The sequence below is a fragment of the Oncorhynchus masou genome, chromosome 26 (genome assembly GCF_036934945.1).
Source record: "Oncorhynchus masou masou isolate Uvic2021 chromosome 26, UVic_Omas_1.1, whole genome shotgun sequence".
NCBI lineage: Eukaryota > Metazoa > Chordata > Actinopteri > Salmoniformes > Salmonidae > Oncorhynchus > Oncorhynchus masou.
The window spans coordinates 14,959,866-14,974,550 of NC_088237.1; positions in this window are offsets into that span (position 1 = coordinate 14,959,866).

The following is a 14,685-nucleotide window of genomic DNA, read 5'->3' on the forward strand; positions in this document are numbered from 1 at the left end:
TGTGTCTTCTTCTCTGTCTCTTGTCAGTCTGAGTGTGTGTCTTCTTCTCTGTCTCTTGTCAGTCTGAGTGTGTCTTCATCTCTGTCTCTTATCAGTCTGAGTGTGTCTTCTTCTCTGTCTCTTGTCAGTCTGTGAGTGTGTGTCTTCATCTCTGTCTCTTATCAGTCTGAGTGTGTGTCTTCTTCTCTGTCTCTTGTCAGTCTGTGAGTGTGTGTCTTCTTCTCTGTCTCTTGTCAGTCTGAGTGTGTCTTCTTCTCTGTCTCTTGTCAGTCTGTGAGTGTGTGTCTTCTTCTCTGTCTCTTGTCAGTCTGAGTGTGTGTCTTCTTCTCTGTCTCTTGTCCAGTCTGTGGAGTGTGTCTTCTTCTCTGTCTCTTGTCAGTCTGAGTGTGTGTCTTCATCTCTGTCTCTTGTCAGTCTGTGAGTGTGTCTTCTTCTCTGTCTCTTGTCAGTCTGAGTGTGTGTCTTCTTCTCTGTCTCTTGTCAGTCTGTGAGTGTGTGTCTTCTTCTCTGTCTTGTCAGTCTGTGAGTGTGTCTTCTTCTCTGTCTCTTGTCAGTCTGGTGTGTGTGTCTTCTTCTCTGTCTCTTGTCAGTCTGTGAGTGTGTGTCTTCTTCTCTGTCTCTTGTCAGTCTGAGTGTGTGTCTTCATCTCTGTCTCTGTCAGTCTGTGAGTGTGTGTCTTCTTCTCTGTCTCTTGTCAGTCTGAGTGTGTCTTCTTCTCCATCCTCTTGTCAGTCTGTGAGTGTGTGTGCTTCTTCTCTGTCTCTTGTCAGTCTGTGAGTGTGTGTCTTCTTCTCTGTCTCTTGTCAGTCTGTGAGTGTGTGCCTTCTTCTCTGTCTCTTGTCAGTCTGAGTGTGTGTCTTCTTCTCTGTCTCTTGTCAGTTTGTGAGTGTGTGTCTTCTTCTCTGTCTCTTGTCAGTCTGTGAGTGTGTGTCTTCTTCTCTGTCTTGTCAGTCTGTGAGTGTGTGTCTTCTTCTCTGTCTCTTTGTCAGTCTGTGAGTGTGTGTCTTCTTCTCTGTCTCTTGTCAGTCTGTGAGTGTGTCTTCATCTCTGTCTCTTGTCAGTCTGTGAGTGTGTCTTCTTTCTCTGTCTTGTCAGTCTGTGAGTGTGTGTCTTCTTCTCTGTCTTCTTGTCAGACTGTGAGTGTGTCTTCTTCTCTGTCTCTTGTCAGTCTGTGAGTGTGTGTCTTCTTCTCTGTCTCTTGTCAGTTTGTGAGTGTGTGTCTTCTTCTCTGTCTCTTGTCAGTCTGTGAGTGTGTGCCTTCTTCTCTGTCTCTTGTCAGTCTGAGTGTGTGTCTTCTTCTCTGTCTCTTGTCAGTTTGTGAGTGTGTGTCTTCTTCTCTGTCTCTTGTCAGTCTGTGAGTGTGTGTCTTCATCTCTGTCTCTTGTCAGTCTGTGAGTGTGTGTCTTCTTCTCTGTCTCTTGTCAGTCTGAGTGTGTGTCTTCTTCTCTGTCTCTTGTCAGTCTGTGAGTGTGTGTCTTCTTCTCTGTCTCTTGTCAGTCTGAGTGTGTGTCTTCTTCTCTGTCTCTTGTCAGTCTGTGAGTGTGTGTCTTCTTCTCTGTCTCTTGTCAGTCTGTGAGTGTGTGCCTTCTTCTCTGTCTCTTGTCAGTCTGTGAGTGTGTGTCTTCTTCTCTGTCTCTTGTCAGTCTGTGAGTGTGTGTCTTCTTCTCTGTCTCTTGTCAGTCTGTGAGTGTGTGTCTTCATCTGTCTCTTGTCAGTCTGTGAGTGTGTGTCTTCTTCTCTGTCTCTTGTCAGTCTGTGAGTGTGTGCCTTCTTCTCTGTCTCTTGTCAGTCTGAGTGTGTCTTCTTCTCTGTCTCTTGTCAGTTTGTGAGTGTGTGTCTTCTTCTCTGTCTCTGTCAGTCTGTGAGTGTGTGTCTTCATCTCTGTCTCTTGTCAGTCTGTGAGTGTGTGTCTTCTTCTCTGTCTCTTGTCAGTCTGAGTGTGTGTCTTCTTCTCTGTCTCTTGTCAGTCTGTGAGTGTGTGTCTTCTTCTCTGTCTCTTGTCAGTCTGTGAGTGTGTGTCTTCTTCTCTGTCTCTTTGTCAGTCTGTGAGTGTGTCTTCTTCTGTCTCTTGTCAGTCTTTGAGTGTGTGTCTTCTTCTCTGTCTCTTGTCAGACTGTGAGTGTGTGTCTTCTTCTCCTGTCTTGTCAGTCTGTGAGTGTGTGTCTTCTTCTCTGTCTCTTGTCAGTCTGTGAGTGTGTCTTCTTCTCTGTCTCTTGTCAGTCTGTGAGTGTGTCTTCTTCTCTCTCTTGTCAGTCTGTCAGTGTCTTCTTCTCTGTCTCTTGTCAGTCTGTAGTGTGTGTCTTCTTCTCTGTCTCTTGTCAGTCTGTGAGTGTGTGTCTTCTTCTCTGTCTCTTGTCAGTCTGAGTGTGTGTCTTCATCTCTGTCTTGTCAGTCTGTGAGTGTGTGTCTTCTTCTCTGTCTCTTGTCAGTCTGTGAGTGTGTGTCTTCTTCTCTGTCTCTTGTCCAGTCTGAGTGTGTGTCTTCATCTCTGTCTCTTGTCAGTCTGTGAGTGTGTGTCTTCTTCTCTGTCTCTTGTCAGTCTGTGAGTGTGTGTCTTCTTCTCTGTCTCTTGTCAGTCTGTGAGTGTGTGTCTTCTTCTCTGTCTCTTGTCAGTCTGTGAGTGTGTGTCTTCTTCTCTGTCTCTTGTCAGTCTGTGAGTGTGTCTTCTTCTCTGTCTCTTGTCAGTCTGAGTGTGTGTCAGGCCAAGGGATGCAGAGGAGGAGTACGTTCCTGGAAACCTTGTTTGCCAGTAAACTACCAGAAATTTGGTATCTTTTAAGGATTTTATGTAATCTATTATAAGACGTCTAGTAGCCCTTTTGGGTATGGAATTATCACAGCTGTCTGTAATTATCTCTGGCCTCTGTGTGGCCTTATCAAATGTAATTAAATAAGATGCTAAAACTTAATGTCATCACCAAGATGTAAAACATCCTAAATATAAACCATGAACTTAGTGAATAGCATTGGTGTTTAATATGGGGGGTTTCAGGATGAAACATCTGTTATTGTCTCAACCTGACCTGCCTTTGTGATTGTCTCCACCCCCCTCCAGGTGTCGCCCCGTCTTCCCATTGTCGTGCTTATACCTGTGTCTCTGTTTGTTATTTGCCAGTTCATTTTGTTTCGTCAAGCCTGCAAGCGGTTTCCCCTCTGTTCCTGTCTCGTGTTTCCTGTTTTCCGGTTTTGACCTTTTCTGCCTGTCCCTGACCCTGAGGCTGCCTGCCCTGACCCTGAGCCTGCCCTGACCTAGGCCTGCCCTGACCCTGAGCCTGCCCTGACCCTGAGCCTGCCCTGACCCTGCCTGCCAGCCCTGACCCTGAGCCTGCCCTGACCCTGAGCCTGCCTGACCCTGAGCCTGCCTGCCCTGACCCTGAGCCTGCCCTGACCCTGAGCCTGCCTGCCCTGACCCTGAGCCTGCCCTGAGCCTGAGCCTGAGCTTGCCTGCCTGCCGTCCTGTACCGTTGCCCCACCTATCTGGATTACTGACCCCTGCCTGTCCTGACCCTGAGCCTGCCTGCCATCCTGTACCGTTGCCCCACTACTCTGGATTACTGACCCCTGCCTGTCCTGACCCTGAGCCTGCCTGCCATCCTGTACCGTTGCCCCACCTATCTGGATTACTGACCCCTGCCTGTCCTGACCCTGAGCCTGCCTGCCATCCTGTACCGTTGCCCCACCTATCTGGATTACTGACCCCTGCCTGCCCTTGACCTGTCTTTTGCCTGCCCCTGTTGGATTAATAAACTGTTATTAATTAGATGTTGTCTCACATATGTGTCTTTCCTTGAAACGTGAGTTATATATATTTTACACACTTTTATGTTTTTTACTATGTCAATAGGCATTTGGTGTTATGTTTTATCACCAAAACGGTGGCAGTTCTGAAAGAAATCAAAGTTGGAAGAGTTGCAGAGTTCATTGAAAATAACGCCATTGTTGATTAGATGCTTTTATTATTAATTAAGACATTTCTCTTGAACCATATGGTCTATCTACTAGAAACTCATGGATAATATAGACACTAATATAATAAATGAATATTGCGGTATATATGAATACATTTTTTAAGTATAAATTACCAAAGTTATAATAGATTGCCATACATTTCTGTTCATTACCAAAATTATTTAATTACGTTAACTTTAGTAAATTACCAGTATCTTTGCAACCCTTTTCGGGTCAGACAGGTGAATTGGGCTACAGCAGTCCAATACAAGCCCTCTGGTTGATGACATACCATTAGTCTAATCCCCTCTACACCTCTCCTTTCTATTGACCAACAACACTGGAGGACCCCAGGCTCACAAACACGCTCATTTAGATGGAGACAACATCCAGCACTCTGCAAGACTTCTGCATGTTAAACTAACAGGTCGTGTAGGGCATACTGATGTGGCTCTAATGGCCAGGCTTTGGCAGGTGCACAGACAAAGGAATTGTGACGAGGGTTCTTGGAGAGTGTCTAGTCAGGTATGGTGTGTCGGTGCGGATGAGGATGGGTGGTGCGGTGATTGATTCGCTATGACATCTTCCAGCTCAGCGGATGGGCAAAGGCCTGTTTTCTGCCAACTACTTCAGTGTGAATGTCAACAGCTAAATGACAAGGTGAGGACAAAGGAGAGAGAGGGAGAGAAAGTGGGAGAGAGTGAGAGAGAGAGAGAGAGAGAGAGAGAGAGGGAGAGACAAGGGGGAGAGACAGGGGAGAGAGAGGAAAGTGGGGGAGAGGATAGAGAGAGAGAGAAAGAGAGAGAGAGGGGAGAGACAAGGGAGAAAGAGAGACAAGGGGAGAGAGAGAGGGAGAGAACGTGAGAGAGAGAGACAAAGGAGAGAGAGGGAGAGAATGTGGGAGAGAGAGAGAGGGGAGAGAACGTGGGAGAGAGAGAAGAAGAGAGAGAGAGAATGGAGAGAGAGAGACAATGAGAGAGAGAGAGACAAAGGGAGTGATAAACCTTTTTGTTCTAGAATAATTTTGTAGGACATAAATTCTGACATTATTGAAAGTCCAAGTCACCATTTCAGATATCTCCCTACCTACTAATGATGCTGCTGGTAGATCTCTAATCATAGTGGTTAATGTGATTATAATGTAACCCACAGACTGTGATTGATGAGGGGAAATGGGACTGAAGGAGAGGAAAGGAAAAACCTTTAGATCTAGTAGCCTGTTGAATAATCATTTTGTTCAGAGAAGATGGGGGGAGAGAGAGAGAGAAGGGTAGATGAACATGGAGAGAGCGCGAGAGAGAAGGGTAGATGAACACGGAGAAGCGAGAGAGAAGCCTCATAAAACAGAAAGAGGAGGCGGCTCCTCAACTCTTCCTCCCATCCCTCCAGTGACATTTTAATATTCGTTGACATGGCCCTTTGTGAGCAGGGTGGCAGGCCTTTTAAATTCCACTCCTCTCCAAGTGACGTCTCTCCACAGAATAAATAGAGAAAAAACAACAGAGCACAGGCATCATGCCAACTCTACCACAGTGATAGCTCTCTTTTTCCCCCTCACCCCCCCGCCACTCACAATCCCTCAACATCACACACATGCTCAAACACACACACTTACACTGTTTTTTTCAATTGAGTTTACTGGGTGTATATTTGACCATCTTCCATAAATAGGACCAGGGGATAATGGCAGCCTCTGGACAATGATGAGATGGTGTGCTGCTGTTATGTCTGCAGAAGGAGTTCACTGATGAACAGCACAAAAGTGCTGAATCATGGATCTGACCCTTTTCCCCTCAGGCTGTTGGGACCAGGGGCCACTGGGGCTGGTCTTACCAGTCAGCTGTGCTACAGTAGACAGTCTAAAATAAAAACATCACAGTTTATGGACAAGAGACGATACCTGGCTGACAGCCAGAGGCAGAGTCTAGACACAGCAATTAAAATACTTACATAACCACCTGAGAGAGAGAAAAAGAGAGAGAGAGAGAGACAGAGGCAGAGAGAGAGAGAGAGAGAGACAGAGAGAGAGAGAGAGAGAGACAGAGGCAGAGAGAGAAGAGAGAAGACTGTTTGGGACTGTTTCCAAATCAGATTATAATGTTTATTTAAAAAGACAGAACAATTTACGTTTGAAGTGCTTCAAGAATATTGTTTGTTAATTGATTTTCTGTGATACCTGATTCAACTTGAATAGATAGATGAATAGTGCTTTGGTTTTCTGGTCCACGTGCGATATCTTACCTGTGAAGAGAGCTAATATAAAGGCAGGATATATACTGTAGGAAGCATCCCAAATGGCACCGTAGGTCTATATAGTGTACTAATTTAGACCCCTACAGGCCATGGTCAAAAGTAATTGCACTATATAGGAATAGCATGCCATTTGGATGTAACCTTACAATAACTTTGATCCTGCTGCTTCAAGGCCTGATGGGTTATGGATTTGACTGGATACGGAGAAGAAAGGAAAAGCTTTCCACTCCTTTACCTCCAATCCCTCGACCCCTTTTTTCCACATTCACTTCATCCCTACAGTTTTATCTGTCTCTCTCTCTCTTTTTCTCCTTCTCTAACACACTCCATTGTTTTTTTCTTATCTCACGTCCTCCCATTCCCAACTCTCCTTCGTCACAATGTCTCTATCCTCTTTTTGTCCCTCTCATCACTTACCTCCTCTTCTCCTTCATTTAAATCTCCCCATTCTTTTCTCCTCTTTACTATCACCTTCCCTCCCTCCATGCCTCTCTCCTCCTCCTCTTCCTCCTCCTCCTCTCCTCTTTGCCGTGGTACATAACCAATGGGAGGATATGCTGAGGACAGGCTCTGTCTGGCCAGTGCAGGCCCCCACTGATGCTATCTTCCTAATTAAGACATAAGGACAGGACAGGAGGGGTACTGCTGAAGAGGGACTGCTCTGTTGCACAGGGACACTGTGGAGGACACTCTAGAGGACACTGTAGAGGACACTGTAGGGCTGCATCCTAAATTACACGTTATTCGTTTTATATTGCACTACTTTTGACCAGCGATGGTCAAAGTAGTGTTCGCTATAAGGAATAGTGTAATTTGGAAACGCAGCCTAGATCCCATCAGCTGATAGCATCTCTAGCACTACGCTAGAGACACGGGCCACGGTGGGCTGGGATATTTTTCAGGGGATTCTCACCTGATACCATTATTTAATCCCACCATCATCTCACAGTCGCTGGAAAACAATTTACTGGGAGTGGACCAATCACTGAATATGAAGCTAATGACAGTTGGCTCTTTAAATGTTTTTAGTGTATATTTGCCCCACCACAAAAAAGTGAATGTTCTGTTGATTTTTATCCAACCCACGACTCCACATTTTCTCTACTTTTCTCAGACAGGTTTGGTCTGTCATCCCCGCAGGTAATCTGACATGTTCTGGTCCGGGTAATATCGGTGAGTCATCGCAGCAGACAGGAAGAAGGAGTCACACGGCCAGCCAGCAGAACATTCGGACAGGAAACAGCCTGCTGAAATGCTGATGTAATCATGTGATGTAATCATCACCGTGTCTGGAGCTCCTCACAGGAACCAGGAAATAGGCCAAAACAGTCCAAGCAGACAGATCAGCCAGCAGACAGTCTTCACACACCTTACTGCACAAGTAAACAGCTGGAGGCAGGGCTTCCTCCTATAGAGCTCCATATTTATGGAAAGGTCTGCCTACCCATGTGAGAGACGCAGACTCGTTCTCAACCTTTAAGTCTTTATTGAAGACTCATCTCTTCCAGTAGGTCCTATGATTGAGTGTAGTCTGGCCCAGGAGTGTGAAGGTGAACGGAAAGGCACTGGAGCAACGAACCGCCCTTGCTGTCTCTGCCTGGCGGTTCCCCTCTTCCACTGGGATTCTCTGCCTCTAACCCTATTACAGGGGCTGAGTCACTTGCTTACTGGTGCTCTTCCACGCCGTCCCTAGGAGGGGTGCGTCACTTGAGTGGGTTGAGTCACTGACATGGTCTTCCTGTCTGGGTTGGTGCACCCCCTTGGGTTGTGCCGTGGCGGAGATCTTTGTGGGCTATACTCGGCCTTGTCTCAGGATGGTAGGTGGGTGGTTGAAGATATCCCTCTAGTGGTGTGGGGGAGTAGGTGGAGTTATAACCTGCCTGTTTGGCCCTGTTCGGTGGTATCATCAGATGGGGCCACAGTGTCTCCTGACCCCTCCTGTCTCAGCCTCCAGTATTTATGCTGCAGTAGTTTATGTGTCGAGAGGCTAGGGTCAGTCTGTTATATCTGGAGTACTTCTCCTGTCTTATCCGGTGTCCTGTGTGAATTTAAGTATGCTCTCTCTCTCTCTCTCTCTCTCTCTCTCTCTCTCTCTCTCTCTCTCTCTCTCTCTCTGAGGACCTGAGCCCTAGGACCATGCCTCAGGACTATCTGGCATGATGACTCCTTGTTTCCCCAGTCCACCTGGCCGTGCTGCTGCTCCAATTTTAACTGTTCTTCCTGCGGCTATGGAACCCTGACCTGTTCACTTTGATTACTATTATTTGACCATGCTGGTCATTTATGAACATTTGAACATATTGGCCATGTTCTGTTATAATCTCCACCCGGCACAGCCAGAAGAGGCCACCCCTCATAGCCTGGTTCCTCTTCCTAGGTTTTGGCCTTTCTAGGGAGTTCTTCCTAGCCACTGTGCTTCTACACCTGCATTTCTTGCTGTTTGGGGTTTTAGGCTGGGTTTCTGTACAGCACTTTGAGATATCAGCTGATGTAAGAAGGGCTATATAAATACATTTGATTTGAAGTAGAATCTGCCAGGCTATATATACACACTACATGACCAAAAGTATGTAGACACCTGCTGTTGAACAGCTCTACCCAAAATCATGGGCATTATATGGAGTTGGTCCCCCCTTTTGCTGCTATAACAGCCTCCACTCTTCTGGGAAGGCTTTGCAATGGAACATTGCTGCAGGGACTCGTTTCCATTTAACCACAAGAGCATTAGTGAGGTTTGGCATTGATGTTGGGCGATTGGGCGATTAGGTGTCCCAAATCATCCCAAAGGTGTTCGGTGGTCAAGACATTTCCACTTCACAATAACAGCACTTACAGTTGACCAGGGGCAGCTCTAGCAGGGCAGAAAATTTACAAACTAACTTGTAGCAAAGGTGGCATCCTATGACGGTGCCACATTGAAAGTCACTGAGCTCTTCAGTAAAGCCATTTTACTGCCAATGTTTGTCTATGGAGATTACATGGCCGTGTACATCTGTCAGCATCAGGTGTGGCTGAAATAGCCGAATCCACTAATTTGAAGGGGTCTCCATATAGTATTTATATATATAGTATATATATAAACATCTTCCCTACTGTATGTAGGCTATTGTCAATATCTAAGCACCTCAAGCATGAACCGATGCACTGACACACCGAGGACATAAACTGCTTTCTTTGTTTAAACCAATGATCATATAACACTAACGCAGACACCCAATACTAAGTAGAACTAATCAACCAACTATTGACAACACATGGCCTGGATCTTATACCATTGCCTCATCATTAATACCCATCCAGCCTCCCCCTTCACATTGCCTGGAGCAAATGAGATGACCAAATCTGGCAACAAGATTAATTCACCTATTCGATCACCTGACTAAACACTACAGTCACCTGGAAATAAAAATGACAATGCACACATTTCACTGTCTGATGAGTCCAGAAATCCCTGCAGATACTCCTGCATTCTGAAATCAATAATAATGTTATGTACCACTCCAACACAAGCGTTGCTATAATACTCTCCTGCATGATGTCATAATCTCCTTGACTCATCTGCAGTATTGTAGAAGATAAACAGCATAGCCTGTTTTGGTCTGTATCCAGGACAATGGGATTATTTAGTCTGTTCCTGTGTGTGGTTGTGTGTGTGTGTGCGTGTGCGTTTTTGTACGTGTGTGTGCTTGTGCCTGTTTACATGTTTGTGTGTGTGTGTGTGTGTGTGTGCCTGCCACAGTGATAAGGCTGGATTTATTGAATGGGCTTATTGTGGCTGCAGGGGCAGAAATAGGCATGCTATTGAGATACAGAGCTAAGCTAGAGGGGGTGGGCTGGGTTTAATACAAGCTTATCTCAGAGCAGGTTTTCTAAAGATCACTATTACCATTATGCTAAAAAGAATAATATGAAAAGTGTGTCAAAAGAGTGTAGTATTTGTGGATGTACGGTGTCTAAATGTTTCATGAATGTATCTCTCACTTCTTTGCTTTGTACTCATGTGTTCTGTAATATACTGTCATGTGTTCTGTTGATAGCTGTATTGTCTCATGATGAATGATTATTTTTGTATGCCACTATGTTATTCAGTGTTTTCCAGATGCTGTGTTCTGCTCCCTTTGTGTTACTGTACTAGAAGTGTTTAGAACCGTTTGGTTTTGCTGCTGAGCTCTGTTTGGTGATGCTCTCTTTATGCTGTCTCAAGCTACCTTGTATGCCATCTGTCATTTTGCAGAGCATAGGCTATTATGTAATGTAGTGTGGGTTATTGAATAAGAATAGTTTGTGCAGGGACATGTGTCTTTTGTAGTGCACAATGTATTTTTGGTTTAGGTTCTTGTATGCTGTGTGTTTTACTGTGTTATGCAATTTGTGTGTGTGTTTAATTGTAATCTCTTCTGGTGTTTCATATTGTTTAGTGTTGTTGTGGTGTTCAGTAATGCGCTGTTGTGTTGAAGGACACCTCCCTCTGCAACTGGATCCTGGACTTCCTGATGGGCCGCCCCAGGTGGTGAGGGTAGGTAGCAACACATCTGCCACGCTAATCATAACACTGGAGCTCCCGAGGGGTGCGTGCTAAGTCCCCTCCTGTACTCCCTGTTCACCCACGACTGCATGGCCAGGCACGACTCCAACACCATCATTACGTTTGCAGATGACACAACAGTCACCGACAACGATGAGACAGCCTATTGGGAGAGGTCAGAGACCTGGCCGGGTGGTGCCAGAATAACAACCTATCCCAACGTATCCAAGACTAAGGAGATGATTGTAGACTACAAGAAAAGTATGACCGAGCACGCCCCCATTCTCATCGACGGGGCTGTAGTGGAGCAGGTTGAGAGCTTCAAGTTCCTTGATGTCCACATCAACAACAAACTAGAATGGTCCAAATACACCAAGACAGTCGTGAAGAAGGCACGACAAAGCCTATTCTCCCTCAGGAAACTAAAAAGATTTGCCATGGGTCCTGAGATCCTCAAAAGGTTCTACAGCTGCAACATCGAGAGCATCCTGACCGGTTGTATCACAAGTCACTACAGAGGGTAGTGCGTACGGCCCAGTACATCACTGGGGCTAAGCTGCCTGCCATCCAGGATCTCTACACCAGGCGGTGTCAGAGGAAGGCCCTAAAATTTGTCAAAGATCCCAGTCACCCCAGTCATAGACTGTTCTCTCTACTACCGCATGGCAAGCGGTACCGAAGTGCCAAGTCTAGAACAAAAAGGCTTCTCAACAGTTTTTACCCCCAAACCATAAGACTCCTGAACAGGTAATCAAATGGCTACCCGAACTATTTGCATTGTGTGCCCCCCCAACCCCTCTTTTTACGCTGCTGCTACTCTCTGTTTATCATATATGCATAGTCACTTTAACTATACATTCATGTACATACTACCTCAACGGGGCCGACCAACCAGTGCTCCTGCACATTGGCTAACTGGGCTATCTGCATTGTGTTCACCCACCCACCCGCCAGCCCCTCTTTTACGCTACTGCTACTCTCTGTTCATCATATACGCATAGTCACATGTAGATAACCATATCTACATGTACATTCTACCTCAATCAGCCTGACTAACCAGTGTCTGTATGTAGCCACGCTACTTTTATAGCCTCGCCACTGTATATAGCCTGTCTTTTTAATGTTGTTTTATTTCTTCACCTACCTATTGTTCACCTAATACCTTTTTTGCATTATTGGTTAGCGCATGTAAGTAAGCATTTCACTGTAAGGTCTACACCTGTTCTGTTCGGTGTACGTGACAAATAAACTTTGATTTGATTTGATCCCCAGGAGCTCCTCTCCCTCCCTCTCCCTCTCCGCTTTCTCCTCCCCTCCCTCCTCTCATCGATGGTTTCACTCTTTGTGATCTAAATCCAGGAACCCAGAGACTGGGAATATTAATCGTGTGTATGTGTATCACATACTGTATACCAAAGCCTAGTTTTCTAATTTCCCTCGTGTGTTTTATTTTTATTTATCTGTAAAGTACCTTATTTCATCCTCGTCTGTTTTCTTAAACATTTTAATCACTATTTGCATGAACTTATTTGCTTTTCATTCAACCTTTCTATCTGAGCGTTTGTCTTACGTGGAGTGAATGAGGAATTCAATTGCAATTAGCACCCTGTTGGGACCAGGCCCAACACACCTGACCAACATTGGTTTAACAAGCTGTCACTTGAATAAAGGTAGCTCATCCTACCAGCTCTCACAGTCGGTGACCTCTTATGACATTTCCCAGCCTCGGTAGCAATGGCGGAAGCGGATGTGTTGTGCGATTCTGTTAGTACGAGAATGGTTGGTGAGAAGGAGTGGATGATGGTGAAGAACAGTGGAGTGAAAGGGCTAAAGTTGGAAATGAACAGCAGTTTATGGTTGTAGTGCGATTCACGAGCAAGGATGTTTTTCCTGGCCTGTTTGCGGTCTTGAAGATGGCAAAGGACTAATTGGGAAAAGTGGAATTGGTCAGAGTGAACAGGAGTGGTATGATGTTGACTTCATGTGTGTCAAAAGCGCAGAAGGAGAAAGCTCTGTGGCTCTACAAGATATCGATGTATGATGTGGAAAGCTGTGATTTTCAGAGCACTGGTTAAAGGCACAGTCAACTTAGTGTATGTAAACTTCTGACCCACTGGGATAGTGGAACAGTGAATTATAAGTTAAATAATCTGTCTGTAAACAATTGTTGGAAGAATTACTTGTGTCATGCACAAAGTAGATGTCCTAACCGACATGCCAAAACTATAGTTTGTTAGCAAGAAATTTGTGAAGTGGTTGAAAATGAGTTTTAATGACTCTAACCTAAGTGTATGTAAACTTCCGACTTCAACTGTAGCTTAAAGGAGAGCTGACTCACAGTCAATTGCTACCATTACTGATTCCGATGGCAATCGTTTATATGAAAATGAATTGATAAATGACTAATTTAAGAAATGTTATGCAAATCTCTATGCCTCAGAACTGACAAATGACGCACTTCCAAATTAATGGAGGCCTTTTTTTCTAAGATTGAGCTCACTACTATCTCCGAAGAACTGAGGTCTCTCCTTAATGTCCCTATTACTGAGGAAGAGATAATGTTTGCAATTAAGAATCTGCAAAATGGTAAGGCCCCAGGACCAGACAGGTTTTGTAGTGAGTTCTATAAGGAGCTCCATGGACTGATCCTTGAGCCATTGCGTGGTATCTTTGACCATTCATTTTCAAATGACCACCTCCCTCAAACTCTGAGAGAAGCTAACTTATCACTTATTGTCAAAAAGGGGAAAATGCTTAGAGTCTTGTTCCTCATACAGACCCATTTCTCTACTGAATGTGAATAGAAAATTACTTTCTAAAATTCTAGCCACAAGATTAGAGGACTCACTGCCACTAATTGTGAAAGGAGACCAAACTGGCTTCATTAAGGGCTGTAAGTCAGCAACAATTTTTTTATTTTACCTTTATTTAACCAGGCAAGTCAGTTAAGAACAAATTCTTATTTTCAATGACGGCCTGGGAACAGTGGGTTAACTGCCTGTTCAGGGGCAGAACGACAGATTTGTACCTTGTCAGCTCGGGGGTTTGAACTCACAACCTTTCGGTTATGAGTCCAACGCTCTAACCACTAGGCTACCCTGCCGCCCCAATGTCAGGCGGCTTCTTAATGTAATTCAAGCCTACCAACGAAGTGGTCCTTGTGCTTTCCCTAGATGCGGAGAAAAGTATTTGACCGTGTGGAGTGGTCTTACCTATTCTTTGCTCTGACTAAATTTGGTCCAGGGACAACTTATAAAATGGGTGAAAGTTTTATATGATAATCCTCAGGTTTGATGTCCTTACCATTAGGCTAAGGTCAAGTAACTTCTTTATACACAAAGGTACCAGACAGGGCTGTCCTTTGTCCCCTCTCCTATTTGCACTCGCTGTGTTCACCTTAAAATAAGCTTGTATGCTGATGATGTCCTGATATTCATCTCTAGTCCCGAGACTTCAATTACATCTCTTGTTAATGTTATTGAATTATTCAGCAAATTCTCAGGCTGCAAGATTAACTTAACTATGCCACTTGGTAACCTTCATTCTGTAGCCAATACTTCTCCCCCCTTTCCTTTTAAATGGTCTCCCTCAGGTTTTACGTATCTGGGTATATTTGTAACTCCTAAATTCCAACAAATGTACAAAGTCAATTTTGTTCCCTTGTTTGATACAATAAGACAGGATTATTTTTCAGAATGTTCAAGTCTCTAAAAGATGACTGTAATAATCCCATTACACTTAACACACTCAAAGTATGGAGGTCAGGGAAAACATTTTTTGGGAAGGTCCAAACTAAGCTCTGCTCTTACCCCAATTCTTAACAACCCAGATTTTGGTCCAGGATTGCTGGATGTTGGCTTTAACGTTTGGCTTAATAAGAGCAAACGTTAAACGTTATTTATTTGCTGATAAGATTTTATTGTCATTTGAGCAGATGGTTGAGAAATACAGACTCCCAA